Genomic DNA, 24,303 nt, shown 5'->3' on the forward strand with positions numbered 1-24,303 from the left:
CTGCATCCTCACAATTCCTCTATCCTCCCTCTCATTCACACACATATATTCTGTCTTAGTCCAGCTGACCTTCATTCCTCTACTCTCTAGAGCATATCTCCACCTCTCCAGGGTCTTCTCAACCTGTTCCCTACTCTCACTATAGATCACAATGTCATCTGCAAACATCATAGTCCACAGGAACTTCTGTCTGATCTCATCTGTCAACCTGTCCATCACCATTATAAATAAAAAAGGGCTCATATCTGATCATTGAAGTAATCCTGTCTTCCCCTTAAATGTGTCCATCACTCCTACCGCAGACCTCACCACTATCACACTACCCTCATATATATCCTGTACCACTATTACATACTTCTCTGCCACTTCCGATTTCCTCAGACAATATCACAACTCCTCTCTAGGCAGTCTGCCATATGCTTTCTCCAAGTCCACAAAGACACAATGCAACTCCTTCTGAACTTCTCTGTACTTTTCCATCAACATTCTCATAGTAAACATTGCATCTGTAGTACTCTTTCCTGCCATGAAACCATATTGCTGCTCACTAATCATCACCTCCCATCTTAATCTAGCTTCCACTACTCTTTCCCATAACTTCATGCTGTGGCTGATCAATTTTATCTCTCTGTAGTTACTACAGCTCTGCAAATCACCTTATTCTTAAAAACTTGGTACTAAAACATTTCTTCTCCACTCCTCAGGCATCCTCTCACTTTTCAAGATTTCATTAAACAATCTGGTTAAAAACTCCACTGCCATCTCTCCTAAACACCTCCATGCTTCCACAGATATGTAATCTGGACCAACAGCCTTTCCATTCTTCATCCTCTTCATAGCTGTCCTTACATCCTCCTTGCTAATCCATTGCACTTCTTGATTCACTATCCACACGTCATCCAACCTTCTTTCTCTCTCAGTCTTTTCATTCATCCACCCCTCAAAGTACTCTTTCCATCTGCTCAACACACTCTCCTCGCTTGTGAGTATGTTTCCCTCATTATCCTTTATCACCTTTACCTGCTGCACATCTTTCCTAGCTTGGTCACTCTGTCTAGCCAATCGGTACAGGTCCTTTTCTCCCTCCTTAGTGTCCAACCTTTCATACAACTCTTCATATGCCTTATCCTTAGCCTTCACCACCTCTCTCTTCACCATACACATCAGATCCTTATACTCCTGTCTACTTTCTCCATCTCTCTGACAATCCCACTTCTTCTTCATCAACCTCTCTTTCTCTGCATCCTTTCCTGACAGTCCACAATAAAAAAAAAAACAAAATAAGGATTCAAAAACACTCACTGGATTAATAGAACGTCCAACATCTGACAAGGTATGCTTCCTCTGACTGCAAAGGAATTACAAAAATATAAAGGCCACATGGCACTTTGAAAGATCCTGTTCCCCCAGCCAACCCTATCAATAATTGGTCAGAAGCGATCTTGTAATAGCTGTTTCATTTCATATGTCACCTGTCCCCAGCCTTTTGTTCAAAACACCAAGGTGGAAACCAGGCATATTTCCAGACTGTGACAACAAAAGCCCTCTGAAATAGGCCATATTTCCTTTCCTTGAAGACATCCATCCACCAACCCTCTTTCTCATTTTTGCACATGGGGCCTGGGTGTCACTTCAACAGTGACAATCATCTAGAGCCAAGTTTTAACTACTAGGTGGTTAACCCTGCCGCAGTTTTCTTTCCTTGAAGACAATTCACAATAAAAAATCACGGACTTCTAATAAGGCACTTTAATACAAAGCACACATATATATGCTGTTCCAGCAGAGTTTGCCCTTGCTGAGAAGTTATAGTTCATCTCACTTTGAATGAATCACAAAAATGTAATGACCAGATCACTGTTTAACAGATACTACCTTTCCAAACAATTATATCAATAATCAGTCAGAAGTGATCCTGTAACTACTATTTGCTTTCATATATCAAACGTCCACCAAAAGTGATACCCATATTCTACAGACTTCTGCCTCAGTGAGAGGAAAACATAATGCACACAGTACTATAGTTCAACTTTTTGCTATTAGATATATTCACTGATCTCAACAAGCCATATTTTTATTTGCCAGTTTTCAAGTAATGACCATATATTTTCACATGCAGTATGTCTTCTCACCCCTTCCTCATGAGGACATCCATTTTTTATGTACACCTTTGATGTGTGGTTGTGTGAAAGGTTAAAAAAGAATAAAATAGGACAATGGTTTATTTCAGACTCACTCTTAACTGCAACATACTTTTGGCATTATTTATTTATTTGTTATATTTTTGCCACTGTTTATCTCCTCCTCACACTTCTTTATGACACTCCAATCCTCACTAACCTCCAGGCTTCACAAAATTTAAAATTTGAACAATGCTATAACAAAGCTGCTAAATTTGCACCAAATACCCCTTTCAAAACCCAACACTGTATAGCACTAAAAAGCCTAAATTGGTTAAAACAATCTCATCAACTAACATGTACACAGGTTCTTACTACCTTTAAAGTTATCCCACATCCATCTGCCTGTCCAGCAGTAAAAAACATTCTACACAACTATGTTCCCAGCTGGTCATTACGAATCAGTGACCAAAACGTCCTGTCTGTTTACAAACCTATGAAATCTGCTGGGCATTGTCTGTATTTGTATAAGGTTGCTAAGGCCAAAACTCCTTACCTGTATCCATCAAGTCAATAACCTCCCTCCCATTTTTCAAAACCACTCTGAAAGACTTTCTAATTTAAATCTAGCTCCATTCTTGCTCAAAACAAGGATAAACTATAATGTGAACAAGTACCTTTTCATTCCTTATACCTTCCTACTCTCACTTCTTCACTTACTTCCTTACTTCTATCAAATTCTCTTCCCTAACTTTCTCTTTAAATATACTGTACCATAAGCCTGTTTTCCCTGACTTCATATTGCAATTTGTGTTTGTATTAGAATCACTTACCTTTAATTTCTCTACAGACTGTCAAGCATTTTCTCTAAATATTAAATGATTATCATATAACTTGCATCAGTTCTTAACCAATGTTTTTATATTATGTCTAGTTTGTTATAATTGCTTAAACTGCAGATATTTTTGTTTTATTGTTGAAGATTATAAAGCTATTGTTCTTAAAATGTTTTGTAATAATTTGGAGCTTTTCTCCCCAGGCCTCTGCTGAAAATGGGCCTCTACCCAGTCTGCCTTTCTCAGTAATTAAATGCTAATAAATAAACAAATAAATAAATAAATAAAATCTGTGGAGAAGGGAGTCCAAATTAGGTGAATCCACAGATGATCTCACTGTTTACTACAAGTAACTATTGCCCACACTCCCTCTCCTAGGTGTCCCCTAAACTAGCCATGTCAGTGACTGTTTTGCATCGCTCATGTAATTGCTCTTTGCTTTCTTTCACAGCCTGCCCTCATGCACAAAGCCACTTATGGTAATCACTTCTCATACCAAAGCTGGTTAAATAAGAGCCACATTAATCTACTTCACTTGCTACTATAAGACATTAACAACAGCCACAGTACTCTGCTTCACTTTAACTATAGGGCAGATCACCTTCCTATCAACTTCAGTAAAATTAAACAAAAAAAAAGATACAAGTGCATGATGCTTAGGTCGTGTGCGGTGTTACCACTGTCCACACTTCTAATTGGATTCCTGCAGAAAAAGTAACAAACAAGAATCACCATGGATGTATTTCAGCTTGGAGCTTTCAGGTACTATGCTATGCCCCTCATAACCCTAAACCAAACCACACTGATGTTACTTGGTTGTGACCATTGTAACTGTCATTTGCTGTCATACATCAAATGCTATCCCAGTAGATAACCACTTTTGGTAGTCATCTGTAATCACCACAAGTGGTAAAAAGTGGCCACAGCAATGCAGATCATATTGTTGTTGTAGGATTAATCACTTTTCTTTGCTTTTAACAAACTGCTCAAAATGAACCTTAGCCATTGCTCTCAACCTCTTAGCATAAGCAACTAGGAGCAAAACCAGATGTTAAGGAGGGACAAAAGCCCATAATCACTGACAAATATGAAACAGTCCTCTTCTCCTATGTATTTAAAAAATGGCTAGAATAACAAGTTTTACATTAGCATCCACTCTTCTGAAGAATATGAAGTCTGCAACTCAAATGTATGTTATTATTAGGGTTAATAATCCTCATCAATTTACCTGAGAAGAAAGGTACACGTCATAGACAGCTTAACATCAATGTATCCATTTATGAAACCTATCACAGCTCATGCCCCATGAATGGAGCTCAGCATCAATGTACCCATTTATGAAACCTGCTATAGCTCATGTCCAACGAATGGAGCTTTGCATCAATGTACCCATTTATGAAACCTGCCACAGCTCAGGCTCCATGAATGGAGCTCAGTATCAATGTATCCATTTATGAAACCTGCCACAGCTCAGGCTCCATGGACGGAGCTCAGTATCAATGTATCCATTTATGAAACCTGCTACAGCTCATGTCCCACAAATGTAGCTCACCATCAGTGTACCCATTTATGAAACCTGCTACAGCTCAGGCTCCATGGATGGAGCTCAGTATCAATGTACCCATTTATGAAACCTGTTAAAGCTCATGTCCCACAAATCGAGCCTAGCATCAATGTACCCATTTATGAAACCTGCCACAGCTTAGGCTCCATAAATGGAGCTCAGTATCAATGTACCCATTTATGAAACCTACCACAGCTCAGGCCCCATGAGTGGAGCTCAGCATCAGTGTACCCATTTATGAAACTGCCACAGCTCAGGCTCTATGGATGGAGCTCAGTATCAATGTACCCATTTATGAAACCTGCCACAGCTCAGGCCCCATGAATGGAACTCAGCATCAGTGTACCCATTTATGAAACCTGCCACAGCTCAGGCCCCAAGAATGGAGCTCAGTATCAAGGTACCCACTTATGAAACATGCCACAGCTCATGTCCCATGAATGGAGCTTAGCATCAACGCACCCATTTATAAAACCTGCCACAGCACAGGCTGTATGAATGGAGCTCAGCATCAAGGTACTCATTTATGAAACTGCCACAGCACAGGCCCCATGGATGGAGCTCAGTATCAAGGTACCCACTTATGAAACCTGCCACATCACAGGCCCCATGAATGGAGCTCAGCATCAATGTACCCATTTATGAAACCTGCCACAGCTCAGGCCCCATGAATGGAGCTCAGCATCAACGTACCCATTTATGAAACCTGCCACAGCTCAGGCCCCATGAATGGAGCTCAGCATCAATGTACCCATTTATAAAACCTGCCACAGCTCAGGCTCTATGAATGGAGCTCAGTATCAACGTACCCATTTATGAAACCTGCCACAGCTCAGGCTCCATGGATGGAGCTCAGTATCAATGTACCCATTTATGAAACCTGCCACAGTTCAGGCCTCATGAATGGAGCTCAGCATCAATGTACCCATTTATGAAACCTGCCACAGCTCAGGCCCCAAGAATGGAGCTCAGTATCAAGGTACCCACTTATGAAACATGCCACAGCTCATGTCCCATGAATGGAACTTAGCATCAACGCACCCATTTATAAAACCTGCCACAGCACAGGCTCTATGAATGGAGCTCAATATCAATGTATCCATTTATGAAACCTGCTACAGCTCATGTCCCACAAATGGAGCTCACCATTAGTGTACCCATTTATGAAACCTGCTACAGCTCAGGCTCCATGGATGGAGCTCAGTATCAAGGTACTCACTTATGAAACTTGCCACAGCTCAGGCTCCATGAATGGAGCTCAGCATCAGTGTACCCATTTATGAAACCTGCCACAGCTCATGCCCCATGAATGGAATAGTCCATTGGAGAACTTCTAACATATTTTAGTTATAGCACTATAGGCACTACTGCTACTAACTGGTCATAGCAAAAAATAATGAGGAGACAAAATCTGGGATCATTTTATATATTACTCTTAATTCACTTAAAAATAAAATATGAGGTTTTGCATGAATGTGCAGTTTCTAAATAATAACTGTGAAACTAGAATTTCTAGCATTTATTGGCATCTCAGTGATGTACCAAAAAATCAAAAAGTTTATAGGGTACAGGGTAAAAACTGAAGAGTCAGGAACCTTTTACAAAAGGAGAGACTAATCCATAGTGTGTGTATGCACACAGTTTATGCTGCTTTTTCTCTTTCAGAGGTTAAAACAATTCTATAAATACACGTATCTCAGAGTTTGTGCAGAATACTTATAAATCCACATTAAAGCAACTTTTTACAAGTGAAATTAATTAGCTGCACACTGTGAAATACAATCAAAGTCCATACAGCATGAAAATACTAAATTGTTTTAATATGTGCACACATGCACCCACGTACACTCACACATTTGCTGATATGCAATTGCCAACCCTCTCAGACACATGTATGCGTGTACACACACATGCACACACAAATGCTGAAGACAGGATTTGCCCCTCTTCTGGAAGAGAAGGAAAAAAGAAAGGAGACTGCACATATCTCCTGAAGACTCTGGCATCAGCATGCGCTGTTTGAAGAATAAGAAGTATGAAACTCTAACAACTGGCATAACTGACTGACCATAACCCTGTGCGATTTACCACAGAAAACCAAAACATTTACAAGGACAGGGGAAAAATATGAGGGCAGTATTAGAAGGGTCCAGCAATATTACTTAACAGGTACTTCTCCATTAAGAACTTTTTTTTTCTTTCTTTGCAACCAATCATGTTGCCAGCACTGTATCTGCATCTAGACAGCCAATACAATGCAGATGCAGGCAGGACCAACAGTACAAGTTTCCTCTTTTTTTGTCTGTTCTTGTTCTACAGCGCAAAACACTGAACTACCATTGCAGACAAATTAAGAAACAAGCTTGTTTAATTGAAATAAATCCTGTTTCTTCACTTTCTGTGACTGTGGTTGAATAGGTGTTTTTTTTTCTACAGATGAGTCAACAAAGGACGCAGACCATAAGTCTGTGAAAAGTAGAGGGCTCCCACCCCCCTTGCCCTATGGTACCGGCACCCATGGTAGAAAGGGTTGTTGTCAAATTTAGGGTGCTTATAACAAGAAAAATAACTAGAGAGCCTGTAGTGGTAAAATATATTTCAAAAATTTTATGAAAATTTGTATAAAGTCGAGAAGTGGAAAAATCAAGAAAAAGCACAAATGGAAATATTTACGAAAGACTTAAATATGCCATGGTTAGACGTAGATGAGGTTCAACAGCTAACAGTTAAGATAGCAGGAGATGAAATAAAATGGTGATGCATAACCAATCTGAAAGGAAGTCACTAGGAATGGATGGTATTACAGTGGAAGTTTGGAAGCTAGGAGGGAAAAATGTGATGAAGATCTGGAAGGTTTTATTTAATAATATTTTAAAAGGAAGAGAAGAACCAACATCCTGGAAAAGAACATGGTGGCTGTAATACCTAAATATGGCAAAGACCCATCAGAATCAGATTCATATAGGCCCATTTCAATTTTAAACCATGACTATAAAGTCTTTATGTCTACAATGGCAAAAAGAATTGCAAAGGTGATGCCAAAATTGATAGATGTGGTCTAATGTGGTTTTGTGGAGGGGAGGCAAACTTCCAACAACATTAATACACAACGATCTTCCAGAGGAAAGCAGAGTGCAAGAAAATACGACTGGTATTGGTGGGTCTTGATGCGGAGAAAGCATTCAACAGAATAAGCTGGGATTTTATGAGTAGGGCAATGGAAGCATTTGCATTTCCTGATAATATAATAAGGTTAATTAGAAGGGTATAGGAAGGATCAGAGGCAAAAATCAAAGTGGGAGGGTTCCCCTCTGATAAGTTGTATCTGAACAGTGGAAGTAGACAGGGTTCTCCTCTTTCAATTTTGTTATTTGTGTTATAATTAGAGCCATTGACATTGAAAATAAGGGATTCAAGGAGATAATTAGTATGATGTTCAAGAAAAGTTGGCTTTATTTGCAGATGATGTTATTTCATACCTGATAGAACCAGTAAAGGACATCTTAGTGTTGTGGAACACTCTGAGATCATTCCTGTTTTTTTTTTTTTTTGGGGGGGGGTATAAAATTAATGAAGATAAAAAAATGTCTATAGCTATAAATGATATGCCTACACATGAACTGGTTCAGCAATACTCATATTTATGGGGACATGATAAAATGAAGAATTTAGGAGTATGGATTAAAAAGGATGTTGTTATGGCAGCTAAGGATATGCGGGAAGAGACAAAACAAAAGATAATACAAAAATTGAGAAAATGGAAGTTCTTGCCTATGAATATGGATAGCAAGATTCAATCAGTTAAAATGTTTTTATTCTCTTTATATTTATACTCATGTCATGCATATTTTTATCAACCAGAGAAGAAGTTGTGGATAGTAATTAATAAAGAGTTGAAGGATTTTATTTGTGAGGGGAAGAGAGCAAGAATGAAGTGGCATAAGCTGATCATCTCAATAGAACAAGAAGTTTTAGGAGTATCTGATTTGAAGGGATATTTCAGCGCTATACATTTAAGACTCTTATACATAACAAAAATAGAAAGCTACAATTCAAAGTGAAAAGGAATGATGATGAGGGAGGTAATTCAAAGAAATAAGGAAAGTGGGATTTTGGGCACAGATCCTTAACAGTCATGCTGAATATTATATTCATAAATTAGCAGAAAGTATACTAAGAACTAAGGAAACATGTTACTAAAGGAAGGAGACTCTGCTGATAGGGATGACTGCAATTAAGGGTGCAGAGAGCAGGCAAAAAGGGTCTGTAATTTATTAGAGGAAGCAGGCAAAGGAATCAAGGTATTTGGAAAAAATAGAAAGGGAAAGGTAATAGAATGGGAAAAGGTTAAGACGTCATTTAGATTGCAGGCTAGTGGTTGCTTTCCCTATCAGGGACTGATATCAGAGTATAGACAAAGAGGAAGGGATAGGGGAATCCCAATTGAAAGACCTGCACTGGCTGAATTTTTAATTGAATTTAGAACAGAAGATGCTGTTAAAAAGGGGATAATTAATAGGGCATATAGAATATTTCACAATAACTATAGGAATCAATCAGAAGAGGTCAGAAAAGAGTGAGGAGACAGATTAGATAGGCAAGTCATAAAGAAACAATGGATGGACATATATATGGCTCCCAAATATGCAACAAAATCTTGAAGATTTAGGATTTTTGCCTGGAAGTGTTTGCATAGATACTTCTATACCCTAAGCAGACTCCAAAGAATTTTTCCTTGGGTAGATGGCATATGCTGGGGTTATAATGGGAAAGAAAGAGGCACCTGGGAGCATATGTTCTCAGAGTGTAATGAGTTGGTAGACTTTAAAAATCTGGCAAGCAAATGAATGTAACTAAGGAAATTATTTTTTGAGCTGGGACGCAGGATCTGAATTGCCTAAGCACTGCAATGCCATGCAAAGTTTAATTCTGGTAGCTGCCAAAAAACAATTACTAGAAAATGGAAATCAAAATCTAAACCAACTATACTTAAAGTTGTAAATATTGTAACAGAGATGAAAGAACAGGAAGTGGAATCTTTAAAAAAGGGTAGGAGTAAATTACATAGAAAAAATGAATGTTGTTGGAACAATACATGAAGAAACAGGTTTTGGAGGAGGAATGAGGTTTAAGGGAAGGCAGGAATTGAACAATTTATGTAATGTTGCTTTGATTATATGACATATAACAATATAGGTGATATATAATGTTTACAAATGTGAACTTATTAATATGGTTTCATTCGTTTTATATAAATGTAAGTTTGCTTACGTCACAGGTGATTATTCAATAAAGGTGTTAAAAAAGACAGAACAAGGGCTATCCAGGCATACCTCTCAACCGTGCTGAATTTCTTGGTAAATACTGGGTTTGAGGGCAAAATATTGGGGTGCCACGAATTAACGAGTGGCCCCTTTAATTTCTGAATTTCCTGTTTTTTTTTTGTGTTCCTGATGGCATCACGTGCAGGACATGCGCAGCTGACAGACAGCCTGCCAGAATGCCATAATTTAATTTAACTTGCTGAAGAGTCAGACTGGTTCGATCCTTTATTCAGGCAGGTAAGCTTTCACAGCTTCTATATTGACCGAAAGGCTAACTAACTGCTACAGCAGGCAGCTTTTTTATTGTTATGTAATGTGCAACTACCTTTATGCTCGCACTCCTTAAGTTTTCCCCAGTCCTTTATTCAGACAGGTAAGGTTTTACAGCTTCTATATTGAATGAGCAGCTAACTGACTTTGTTAAGTTATGGCAGGCAATACTGTGTCATGTGCAGCAGCTTTTGTATTGTTACTTAATGTGCAACTACCTTTATGCTTGCACTAAGTTTTCCCTATGTGCAACTACCATCTACCTTTGAAAGAATGGCAGGCATATGTGGTCAACTTTTTTTCCCTATGTGGAACGGCTGCATTTATTTACCTTTCTGATGTATATGTTGTTTACCCAAATGACAAAGCTTGAACACAATGGCAGGCACTTGTATTCTGGTATGTGTGTGGCTGCAGTTGTTTATGTGGAATGGCGCTTTCACAGCTTCTGTATTGAACGGCTTTTTGGTGTATGTATTTGTTTACCCAAATGGCTATAAGTTATGGCAGGACTTGTACTGTTATGTGCAACTACCTTGGCAAGCATCACAACTACCTCCTTTATGTTGTTATTTACAACTACGGTCCTTTATTCAAGCAGTTAATCTTTCACAGCTTCTGTTTTGAACGAACGGCTAACTGACTTTGTTAAGTTGTGGCAGGCATCACTGTGTCATGTGCAGCAGCTTTTGTATTGTTATTTAATGAGCAACTACCTTTATGCTCATGCACAAGTTTTCCCTTTATGCTCGTACACTAAGGTTTCCCTTTATGCTCACACTCTACGTTTTCCTTTTATGCTCGTACACTAAGGTTTCCCTTTATGCTCATGCACAAGTTTTCCCTTTATGGTCGTACACTAAGGTCTCCCTTTATGCTCACGCTCTATGTTTTCTCTTTATGCTCGTACTCTAAGGTTTCCCTTTATGCTTGTACACTAAGGTTTCCCTTTATGCTCGTACACTAAGGTTTCCCTTTATGCTCATACACTAAGGTTTCCCTTTATGCTAGTACACTAAGGTTTCCCTTTATACTCATACACTAAGGTTTCCCTTTATGCTCGTATACTAAGGTTTCCCTTTATGCTCATACACTAAGGTTTCCCTTTATGCTCGTACTCTAAGGTTTCCCTATGTGCAGCTAACATCTACCTTTGAACAAACAACAAGCATATGTGCTCAACTGTTTTTCCCTATGTGGAACGGCTGTCTGGTGTGTGTGTTGTTTACCCAAATGGCTAAGTAGACATCACTAGTACAAAGTTACAGCAGAATACATTAGTTTATGTGGAACTGCTGCTAAGTTATAGCCTTTGAGGCTATGCTTAATTGTGTTACAGCATCACAACTACCTCCTTTTTGCTGTGTGTGCGTGTGCGTGTGTGTGTGTGTGTGTGTGTGTGTGTGTGTGTGGGTGTGTGTGTATGTAAAATGCCCCCAGTTAGTTATAACTGGTGGTTACAGTTACTCAAACCCTGTACCTTAGGTACATGGAGCAAGAGCCTAAATTTTCTACCCATACCACCACCAGTTGTGATTGTCTGAAATGTTTGGCTCATACTTTTAGTCTGTTCCTATTAAAATTTGTGGTTTTCTGCCAAATCAATGAGAACTGAATTCACTAAATAATGATAGCCATTTAAGTTTGTATTCATATCTTTCAGGAAATGCATGGTAATACAAAACATTTTATTCTACCAGCAACTTTTCTAAGATTATACAAGCAATGTTTAAAATGTGCCCCTGGTTTTGGGCCTTTTGTCCCTCCACCCCCAATAAATGTTGGCTTTTTCCAGATTTCTTTTGCTGCATAGTTCTTCAGGAGGAGAGACGTTTAGTGCTGCTTATGCCAATTCAGTTTGTATTGTTAGTAGCACAACAGGTAGAATACTTGCTTTTAATGCAGAAGGTTGTGGGTTCCACTCCCACAATATGTAGATGGATTGCTGATATTGTACTGTGTTGTACTTTTAAAGGGGGTGGATGCTGCAGTCCTGACTGTTTTGGCGGAGATACGTAGTAACTATGAACCTGTATCCATTCCCTATTGCAAAATTACTAAGTTATTGTTTTTTTAATGTAACATAGGCAATTCATTCCTCAAGGGCAACGGGCACTTTATTTGTAGATGAAACAATGAAATATAGTTACAGATCTCTTTAACATGGTATTATTTAGATGACTTTTACTTCTGAGATTGTGCATATTTACTGATACTGGTGGACTGTAGAAGTTTGAGAAGACTTTTATGATGGAAATGCTCTGAACTGAGCAGTTTTGTCATTATTGGTTCATGCATTTTGTTTCATTGCTTACTGGAAAAATGTTCAAAACAATAAATTTGACACACGTGCTAACAAGTGTGCTGTATAATACGAGGAATATAATTTAATACAATCAGGATTGTGTATCAAAGAACACATGTATGTTTCGTGTGCAAGGGGCCTATGATTTGAAAACAGCCCAAAGGTAATCTTTATCCGCCATTGGCCAGATGCATTTTCTTTGAATGTGGGTTTCAATGAATGTGAGTTTCAAGGGCAGAGAAGTTTTAATGCTAAGTTTATTTTCATTGTGAGACTGTATTGTTTTGTTTAGCAGATGTCTATTAGTATTTGTGCTATAAAATGTAAAATAAAAGTATTAAAGGAATTCCAAATAATCATTGTAGAAGTAAAGCAGTATGCACATTACAGTGTTTATGGTAAATAGGGCGAAATAGCCAAGTAATGGGACATTAGAATGGCTGCAGGGGGAGGGCTGTGTTTGGGGGGCCGCATTTGACCATGATTTTGTGAGCGGAAGGGCATCAGTCTCAAAGACAGCCCTGGGGGGCACAAACTCTAGCTAGACCACTGATCAGTAGGCCATGGAGAATGATTTTGAAGGTCCTAGCAAACTATAATATTCTTTTGCTAAGATTAGAATATTTCCTACCATTAAATACCCTACTTTTACCACAAAATCCACATACTGCAAGTCACCAAAAACAAAATTCTAAGGTTCAGCATCTTCTCCCTTCCCAGTGGACATCATTGCTACACATTCCAAAAAAATGGTTACCATTTACTACGGGGTCTGGGCTCTGGGGCCATGTTTTGGTTGTCTGTTCTTCAGTTTGCATTTGAAAGTTGGTATCCCACAATTCCATTTGAGTGAGCAGGGTTATATAATTATGTATGCAAATTTTATGCTAATCAGAATACAGTTTTGTACCTTTTTTCATGGGCCTTTGTCCAGATTTTTGATGTTTCCAGGTTGAGATGCACTGTATGTATCCAGGTGATATTTACCCATGGGTGGACACAGCAACGAAGTGGGATAGAACACAACCCAGACTTTGGTAGTCTCCAACTTAAGCATCTATGTTGTCCCACCCTGTGCTTTTTATAAATTCCAACTGTATGGCTCAGATGTATTATAGATCTGGGCAACCTAAGCAATACAAATCAGTGGAGAGAAAATATCATCATATATTATCATAGACCTGGGCTGAACCCATGAATAAAAAAAAGTTGATAACAAAAAGTAATATAATGATTAGCACAGATACAAATCAAATTAAAACAATTGTTAATGTAGATAAGTGATATAGTTGTACAGTTAAACCAATCCCATAAAAAATCCAGGTAATATGTCAAAGGTAAATGTAGTCAAATATATAATTGAAAGTGACATGAAATCAAGATCAAACAGCAGAAATTATTTAATGTGGATGATAAAAATAAGGATATAGACAGGTAAAATGTGCATGTGTGAAAGTAAAATTGAATTAATAACATTCAGGCATGTAGTTTATATAGGATATGATCTAAATAAATTTGTTAAAAACATAAAAACAGATGGGAAAACCTAAAGGAAGAAAATATATTTACAGCTACAATCAAAAAGTCCTAGAGACTAAAACAAAACAAAGCAATTGCAAACAACATAGAAAGAAATGATTAAACATGCTGCAAATGACACAGAAAAGATTACAGGACTGAGAAATGTTCAAGATGAAAAGCAACCAGGAGAGTCTACTGTGAATTATTGTGTCTTGTTTAATCAACATGTGATTATTTGACCCTAGGACATCTAAAACCTTGGAAGCTCTCTAGTCAAAACAGCAACACTCCAAAGGTCACAAAACACCATTTTGCAAGGCGGTGCCCCTGTATACCTGATGTGGAGGCAAGCTCTCAGATGACTGAACTGCATATAGACAGAGAGATAGATAGACAGATAGATAGATAGATAGATAGATAGATAGATAGACAGGTAGACAGATACTGATACACACTGTGTCTGAGACTGCACAAACACATAGAAGAGTGAGAAAGGCAGGACAATGGAATACTATTGTTCCTGCTATTCTCTCAGTCTTGTCTCCATGATAAAATGCAGGTGATCCTTTAGGTATGACCTTCTGAGTGTCAATCTCATCTGCAGATATAAGTAGTAGATCCCATCAATGAGGAGGTTAGAAGTGAAATAAAGAATAAGTAGCTCAAAATAAAGCAAATGTGAAACAAATTGCTGTGACAACAACAGATGCTGTATTTATAGGATAAAGGACATGTCTGGGCCAGTTTGCAGAGGTAACTAAAATAAAAGCAAGTGAAGAACATTAGTAGATTAGTGGTAGAATAAAGTCAACAAAATAAATGAAAAATCACTGGAAATAGATAACAAAATTAACAATGTATAAAATTACAGGATCACGGAAATATCTGGACCGTTCCAGAACAGTAACTGAACAAAGGCAGAAAATAAAGTCAGTAAAGTAAGTGATACAAACCAGTAGATTAATGGGTAAAAATAATAGGAAAATCACAAGCAACAAAAATGCAAAAGGATACGATATTCTACAGTCTTGAGAAGGAGAAATCACAAAACCCATAAAAGAAAGACTGTAAAAAAACTAAGCTAAACCAAAACACTGCTATGATGAAAGAGAAAACTGCCTAACTAATCTGCAAGTGAGGACATTGTGAGAGTGCAGCAAAGTTACACACCCAAACAAATACAGCCATAAGGAATGTTTGTGAAGAAGTATGAGCAATCAAGATTGTTCATTGCCTGTAATATTGTCACACTGTCAAAGAAGCTGAATGTTTGTGTGCTATCCACTGAGTTACTTACCTGATTTCTATAATGTTCTTCAGATCATTACATTTTGAATGGCATGAGACTCGGTAACACTTGATCAATAGGAAGTAATTCACAAAGATAGCAAAGTGATGAAAAACTTAAAACTGAACTCCAAACACAATTGAATAATTGATGTTTGCAACTGTTTAAATATTCAAGCAGGGGAGAAGCGGATGTTCAGTTCATTGTATTCTTGTCTGAAGAAGGTGGGGAGAATTTCCCTACCGAAAGCGCTCATTTAATAAATTGGCCGTGCTCTCTTTTTTGGTACCAGTTCCTTCTTTTTTCCACCTTTTGTGTTTGGAATTCACAAAGATAGTCACATCATCTGAATCTTCTTCCCTTTCTTTTAATGTTCCCTATCAGTCTGCACAGATGAGGCCTTCTTCACAAATTACCAACTTTCAGTTTAGCCTTCAGCTTAGCTTATTCCTAGGACTTACACCTGACACCATCTCAGCGATGGGTCCAGGTTCCTTTTCTTGCCAGGGTACAGTATGGACACAATAGCTAACAGCTGGGGCATGTAAAGACAAACAAAAGACCATGTGTAGAAGATACATAGTTAAATGTACCTTTCTTCATAGGAATGCATTCCTATAACAAAACGAAATATCACAGTAGCTTTCTCAGAATACTGTTATTACCCTCAACTTCTGCTATTACAGAATGTGTTTAGCCAATGATTTTTTTTTTTAATTTTATTTTAGTCTATTTAACAGGGTATGTTCGCTGCACAAATTGTCCCTGTTCAGAAGTAACCTGGGAGCACTGTCTGATTGATTGTCTTGCTTAGAGTCACACAGTAGGCAAACGGAGATAGCCTTTCCTACAGGAACTAGTTACTTAACAGCTCAGAGCCTTAATCCTCCACAATAACCACCTGACTGATTCTAGGTGTAATGAGTCAATCATTCTGTCGTACTAGACTGTCCAGCAAATCCTTCAAAGCATTGAACTTGACTTTTCTTGATCTAGAGCTATGCATACGGCTAACTTTCATCCTTGTTTTCTAACGCTTTCCTACCCCTTCATAACCTGGACACTAACAACCATAATAAATCTTTCCTTCACCACCAGCAACAGTCAAAGTTAAGCTAAATGAAGCAGTTTTTGTTTACGTGAAAAAAGGCCTCTGACACTTTAAATCACTTACTTTTCATAAAACAACCACACTTATCTGACATCCTCATGACAAGCCTGCCACAACAAAATAAATTATTTTAACAGAAGCTTCATACTTTCAAAATTCACAAGACAACTTCCCTCTGTAGTTAGCTCAACCAGCGCCTTCTGTTTTAAGGCGATCACTGTATGATCAGCTAATTAGAGATTTACACACTCTTCCCCACAGCTCTTCCACTGAAGAACAAAAATAAAGCACACGCAAAAAAAAAAAAAAAAAAAAAAAAAAAGAAAAAAAAAGACATTCCTCCCAGCCAGGTGGCCAGATCCATAACATCCCAGCCTCCTGCATAGCCATGCCATTCAGGTTCTGTTTCTGTGGCCTGCCCCGACCCTCCTCCAATGCATTCAATTCTGAGCACTGTAGTGCTCCATGTAGGGTCTAAACAGTAGCAACTGCTTGCTAAAGTTTAAAAGTGTAAAAAAAAAAAAAAATATATATATATATATATATATATATATATATATATATATATATATATGGATCCATATCAGATCCATGACAGAACACTTAACCGATGACCAAATCACTGAGACCACATCGCCGACATAACACTTCCCCGACAAAGGTAAGTATAACTACTGCAGAATGGAATTAATTCCTGTTCCACAATAAAATAAAAAAACAAAAAGAAACATGTACACAGCAGGGGGCAAGCCCCCCTGCACCCCCAAACCCCCCTACTTAAATATACCAACTCTGAGATCACACATTATAGAAATGGGAATACAGCCCATTCCACACTACTTATACTTGCTATTGTCGGAGATCTTCTCTGTTGGTGATGTGGTCTTGGTGATCTGGTCTGCGGGTAAGTGTTCTTTCATGGAACTGATAGGTTCCCATATATATATATATATATATATATATATATATATATATATATATTTATATTATTCTTTTTAATAAAACTTGAGTGCTGTAGAGCTCTGTTCAGGCAGGATATAAAGTGTAGCTACAGTTTATACCTTGCCTGCATGGAGCACTATAGTGCTCATGTTTTAATTAAAAAAAAAAAAAAAAAATCCTTCTTATAAACAGTAGCAATGTAGCGAACAGTTGCTATAGTTTATATCCTGCCTGCATGGAGTTCTAGAGTGCTCAGGTTTAAAAAAAAATTTTTTTTTTGTTATCATTTAAACTGTAGCAAACTGCATCCTACAATGTAGCATGCAACTGGTACAGTTTAGAGCATACACAGAGCATTACAGCACTCAGGTTTGACTGGAAATGCAATACCAGCTTTTAAAAGCCAGTATTGCATTAAAGAAAGATCGAGATTGGCTGATCGCACCCCCAGCACTTTGCACCTGGGGCAGCTGCCCCTCTCACCCAAGCTAAGTTGTTGACCTGTAGGATTTCCTGAAAGCTAGGACAGGGCACACAATGAACATAATAGGAGACAGAATAGCTAATAGGCATTTTTTTAATGCACAGTAGTTGAAAGAGAGCAGTGTGACAAGACTCATGCTGAAAGGCAGAATGCAGAAAGAGCAAAGTCAAAAACCTAGCAGCATACAAGGCTGAAGAATAAAATATTGAATATGTCAGTGTGTAAAACAGACTGAAACACTAGATATTAGCAACACCAGTCTGATACTTGCAACATTATAAAACTAGACAACGAGGTTGTGATTGCTATCAGCGTTCTTACCCTTGGTCAGGTGTAAAAGTGACACAAGTTAAGCTTATCAAGTGTACATCCCTGAATTAGGACTCATTCATCATCATTTTCACATCAGAATCACTACCAATTCAATTTGTGTTCACGAGCCAGCAGTGGTTATAATCTTTGGGATTCTCGATGTTTAAGATTACGTGATCTTGGAATTACTATATACATAAATAAAAAGTGTATGGCATGCAAACACCCTACATGGAAGGTGCAATGGCTGTTGTCCTATGAAAAAATGCTTTTTATTCTATACGGTTGAAGTTCTTCAAATATTTTGTTTTGTCCAGTTGAAGCTACAACCAATATGGACTCCTTCAGATGCTGGAAAACCATCTCCTCCAATACAGATAAGTAACGAAGTCAGAGTCAGATGTGACTACAGCAGTGACTGCAGCATCCAGAAAGTTGCATGAACTGTACAAACCACTGTCAATAAACAGACAATGAAAACATTAATGTGTATGTCATTCAGAAACTATCCCAGATGAAAAGTAATTTGTTGATATGTAGGACAAAATAGAGCAGAACAATGAAGAACAACCATCATGAAGCTGTAGGAAAGTGAATTAACACATACTGGCATAGAAAAGAAGCAACAGAAGATGAAATGAATTGTATTTTAGATTAGTGAAAGATATACCAACATTATGAGTCAGTTACACAGCAAATATCATAGAACTTGCACTGACTGTAAATGGTCAATATTGCCCAAACACTACCAAATAAGTAATGAAACCCGAACACAGAAAAAAAAGAAAACCTACAAAAATATCTTGCTTTACAAAAAAATAATATTACTCCTTGATGTCTGAACAACTTTAGTTGAATCATGGAAAACAAAACAGAAAATGTTCAGAAAGATGCCACAATAGTAACAGGTGCAGTAGCAACTACTGATGGCATGTTTTACATCTTAATGGCTGAGCATTTTCAGAAGCTCTTTCTCCAGAACACTGTACATCTTTGGCTATCTTTGGGCTTTTATTTAAAAACCTATATCTTAAGATGATTCAGCATTTATTCTTGAAACTTTCAGAGAATGTTAATGATATAACTTTCTAAAAAAACACTGCTTGACTGAGCTCCTACCTTCAAAGATGATGAGGGAGCAGCTGCATCTCGACTTTTAATTAAAAATCCTTTTAATGTAAATTTTTAAGCCTCAACATATACAAACATGAAAACACTACCTTTATACAGAAACACCCTTTAATGGTTGTAATCACTCCAACACGACAGATTTAACTTTTGTTTAGTTTAGTCAGAGGAGTTCTGAAGGGTCCACATTTGTTTTTACCTTACTGTTTTGTAAAAGGTTTCACTCAAGCGGATGGGGGTTGGCATAATTTACTTCACAGAGACAAAGTACCAGGTTTGATTTTCACCTTTGAATAGAAATTGGCTAGGCTTAAAATGGCCTGCAAAACCAGCCAGTCTAGTACTTCCCTATAAACCTCTAAACTCAGTTGGTTTATAAGGGCCATTCTTGCCTGAATAATACTTTAACTTCAAATAAAAATCTCTCTTTACAACTTGAATATATTCTTATGAAATGTTCTGGACAAGACCCCTTGGTAATCCCTCTCTCATTTTGTTTTACACAGCCCAATATCTTTTACGAAAAGTAGGCAAGAAAATAAATATGAGCATGCCTCTTAGATCATGTAAAATATGCATATGTTTCTATAAGACATATAAATGGCAGAAAATATATATTTTCCTTAGAACAAGACCATTATTTTGGCTCTAGTTTTCTGATACATACTGAGTTTGATTGCGTGAAAGTATTCAAAAAGTATATATAAATTTATCTATATGTATATCTATACACACAGACACACACACACATATGTGCACGCATGCACAAACATATTGTGAAATGAATGGCAAAGTCAGGGCATCTAAATGATTACACAAGACTATTCATGGTACCAAGCAATGAAAGGCCATTTCTGTGCAACCATACAAAGTATTATAGTAATTTTTTCAGAATAATATATCATGATCTTCAGATAAAAATGCACTTAGCAGGGCATTGTCCCTGTAAAGACACATACACAACTTTATCTTTTTGTAGCGTGGTTTGCTGAACACAAATCTAGACCGGGGGAGGATATAAATCCAGTGAGAAAAATTTTTTATTTTTCCAGGATAAATAAATGTTGTGTCTTTCAGCTTTTCCCGATTAGGGTTCGCCACAGCGGAATTCCGGTCTGCTAATGATTGGCAGTAGATTTTTACGTGCCGAGTTGCCAGCCCTGATGCACAACCTTCAACGAAGGTACGCCCATTCACGCATGTCTCTAGACAGAAGACGCTCTAGCTGAGAATCGAACGGGACAACGTCTTACTGTCAGGCGACAGTGCTACCGCAGCACCAATAAGATTTGGTATTTGTGCTATAATGACAACTCAGTATAGAAGTACTGTAGGCCATTACTGTACTCAGCATACTGAGCAGAAGAAACTCACCATGAAAACCACAGCAAAGAAATAAATATAAGGCAAAATGTCAGACTAACACTAAAGATACTTGAAGTACAGACACGAGATCTTGTCTTTGAAATGCTATGGCTCTATGACACTTAGATTTCATTACAGTTTTTTTCAGCTAATACCAACATTGCATTCAGGTACAAAAAAACACCAAAAATGAACTTCATACTTTACAGCTTCCAGTACAACACACCTAAGAACTTGCCTCCATAGCTTTATCCATTTCAAAGTAGGGCACTCTACCCATGGTTTGTTATTTTATTTTATTTTTGTCTGGTGAAACATACAGGATTCTTGTTTTTGACATAATGTCAACTTGATAGACATATATTCTTGAGATTAGTTTTGCTTTGCTATTTGTGCAAAAATCAATAGCCTCTAGGCTGAAACCAAGCACAGTGCCAGACTGTAACAACAAAAGCCATCAGAAAAACTGTATTTACTACCTGTATATAAAAGAGGCCATACATTAGTTCCCTGAAGGCAGTTCATAATAAAAAAATCCAAGGATTTCTAATAGGATATTTGGGTACAAACTCATACATAGTGACTAATTTGAATGTACTTCTGAGATGGCACCTTCATCTATGAAGAAATAGATAAGTGTAATAGTCATGCTGCTGTTCAACAGATACTGTTCCCCCAAATGACCCTGTGACTGACATTTGCTTTCATACATCACCTGCTACTAATAGGTAATACCCACATTTTCTATACTCCTGATGTCTCATTGGGAAGAAAATGAAAAACATAAAATCTACAGTAACGTATTTCCGCTTGCTGCTATAAGTCACTCCACTCCCACACATATCTCTCACCTTCCCAGAATTTTGAAGAATATCCTCATTTTTTGTGTCATAGTTCTGATCTGTTCCTCAAAAAATCTGTGGTTTTCTTGCAAACAATTTAGGATTGAAGTCTATAAATAATGATACACATTTGAGTTTCAGATTTCAAATAATCCAGAAACTGCATGTTATTGCAAAACCCTTTATTCTAGCAAGCTTCTAAGAGCAATATTTAAAAGTTGTCCCTATTTCTGGGCCTTTGTCTTCCCCTCCCCCTATTTTTGGCTTTTTCCAGAATTCTTGTATTAAGAGGTTGAGAGGTATGCCCCCGACATTACCATAATAATTAAAATAAATAAATACATGAATAATTAAATAAGTACATAAATGAATAAATAAATGTAAGTGTACTGTGCTGTTGGTAGTGTGCATTGTTACTACTGCCAACAGGGCTATATGGTTTTCAGCAGAAAAAGTGAAATAACATCAAATCACAGTAATAAACTTCAACTTGTACTTTTCAGACACTAGGGTCTGTCCCAGCCTCCACTAAGACACAGTGATGATCACTTTAATGTGAATGATCAGCATTAGCTTGCTATTTGCTTTCATCCACTGACTGACTCACAAATGTCAGCCTTCCATATCCAAAATGTGGAACACTACCTTCCTAATCTGTAAATAAATGGACAAAATACGGAACAGAGGAACACTTACAACTTCAGTCAAGGAGTTCACAGCATAGTTAATAATAGTTTCTTTATACTTATTAGAAAATTGGTTTGATAAAGTAATATGACACAGTATTATTTATCATGGCTATTTGTTAAAAAAATCACAACAAAGAAAATGTGACAGACCTATTCATAGGTTCTTAGGTTCACAGATAAGTACTAGATAATTGGTCTGCAGACCATTTCAAGCATAGCCAGAAAACCCTATTCAAAATGTCCCTCAAGGATGGCAAGACTAGATTGATTGGGAGATAATCTGAGGCTGCTTTTCCAATTATCTAGGTTTATCCTGAAGGTGGCAAGGGTGCTATTCTACTTGATATGTAGTGGAAACATTTTCCAGAAGTGAGGGATACATTGGGATATGAATCTATCATGCCAGTGTGTCTCATTTGTGTGCTGATGAAGGTTTAGCTCCTTTAACTGAGTATTTGATGTACCATTAGTTCTGAAAAGGAACAGGAGATAAAATAGGTTTGGATCTTTCATGGCACAAAAGGTTAGAAAAAGATCTTCAGAGAGGAGTCTGTAAGAGACTGAGTACAGAGAAAGGGCTACCAGTCTCTCCTGATAAATAAGATTTTTGAGGCTATTGATCATTGCATTTATAAATATCTGAGGTCTCTCATGTAGTGTGATGTTTAGATAAATATGTGCCAAAAAGTGCATTATATTCAAAAACGGGTTTGATAAGATATGAATAAAGGGGAATCAAGATATGCATCTAGTGGAGATGCCATTGCAAATTAGATGGGCCAGATAAAAGGCCTTCTAAACTACCATGGTGACATGATGGTCAAATTATAAAGAATTATCAAGAGTGCCAGATCCTTACAACAGTGTCTGATTGAAGGGGTGCATCACCTATAGCATAAGTGAAACTCTTTTGTTTACCAAAATGAACTATGCTACATTTTTACATTTAATTTGAGACCATTGTCCTTGCACCAATTGTTAACATTGTATAAGCCCTTTTGGAGCAATTGTGAGTCAGTACAAGACTGAATAACAGCACCCAATTTACAATCATCTACAAACTTTGTTATCCATAGGCCAAAAGTGCTGGCCTGAATGTCTAAGAAGTATATGACAAACAGGAGAGTGCCCAACAATGAACCCTGTTCTATACCACTGGTAATTGTTTTGCTTTCAGAAGTGGCACATGCTAGTCTAATGACATGGGTTCTGTCAGGTAACCAGTTGGCTGTCCATCACACAGTATAAGGATTTATATTTAGATTTACAAGTCTATCAATAATGCTTGCATGGGGAATAGTGTCAAAGGCCTTGGCCAGGTCTAGATATGCTGTATACTCTGCACATCCACTATCCACTGCTTCAATTACTTTTTCATTGTGGAACATGGAATTTTAAACATTCAAAATAAGGAATGATCCACGTAATAAGGTAAAGTTGAGAGCTATGCTTCCTCTCATCCCTATGCCAGCAGACACTAGTGGTGAGCAGCTGTGATCACTAAAAGTTGTAAGAAATAGCCACAGAAATATATGCTGCAGTAGAGGGCTGAAGGTGCTATTACACTGAACTGTGTTTCTCAAATGTCCATGATTTTGCAGAACATCTCTGATTTTGCAACAAATTTTTGCCCTGTCACTGATTTTTTGGCAAATCACTGAGGAACAAATCAATAATGCCAAACATTTTTCACACTTCTTATTGTTCAAAAAATGCATGTTGTAAAAACTGCTATTCAGTTAACTTTTTAAGTGAATTACAGTAATATTCAAAAATTGTCCTTGAGTTTGAACCATTGTCCATGCATTAGTTTTGGCTGTATCCAGAATTCTTGAGCATATATGATGAGAAATATGCAGTGAACCATACATCTTAAATGTCCCTTATTTTGCCTCATATTTTTTGCCCTTACTTTGATTTTCTAGTAAATCAATGGGTTTACAAAAAGGTCAGCAATACCAGAATTAAAGTTTCATACTTCTTATTGTTCAGAAAATGAATGTTGATGGCTATTGTTCTATTAACGTTTTAGGAGAATTAGAGTAGTATTGAAAAATTTTCCCCAGTTTTGTCCTTCCATTACTTTTGGGTATATCCAGAAGTCTTGAAAAAAATGTTCAGGAGAATGCAGGGAACCATACTTCTCAACTGTCTCTGACATTTTATAATGTCCATGATTTTTCTTCATGTCTTTTGTCCTGT

Source organism: Protopterus annectens, chromosome 1.part2, assembly GCF_019279795.1.
Source record: "Protopterus annectens isolate FY-2018-M chromosome 1.part2, PAN1.0, whole genome shotgun sequence".
NCBI lineage: Eukaryota > Metazoa > Chordata > Ceratodontiformes > Protopteridae > Protopterus > Protopterus annectens.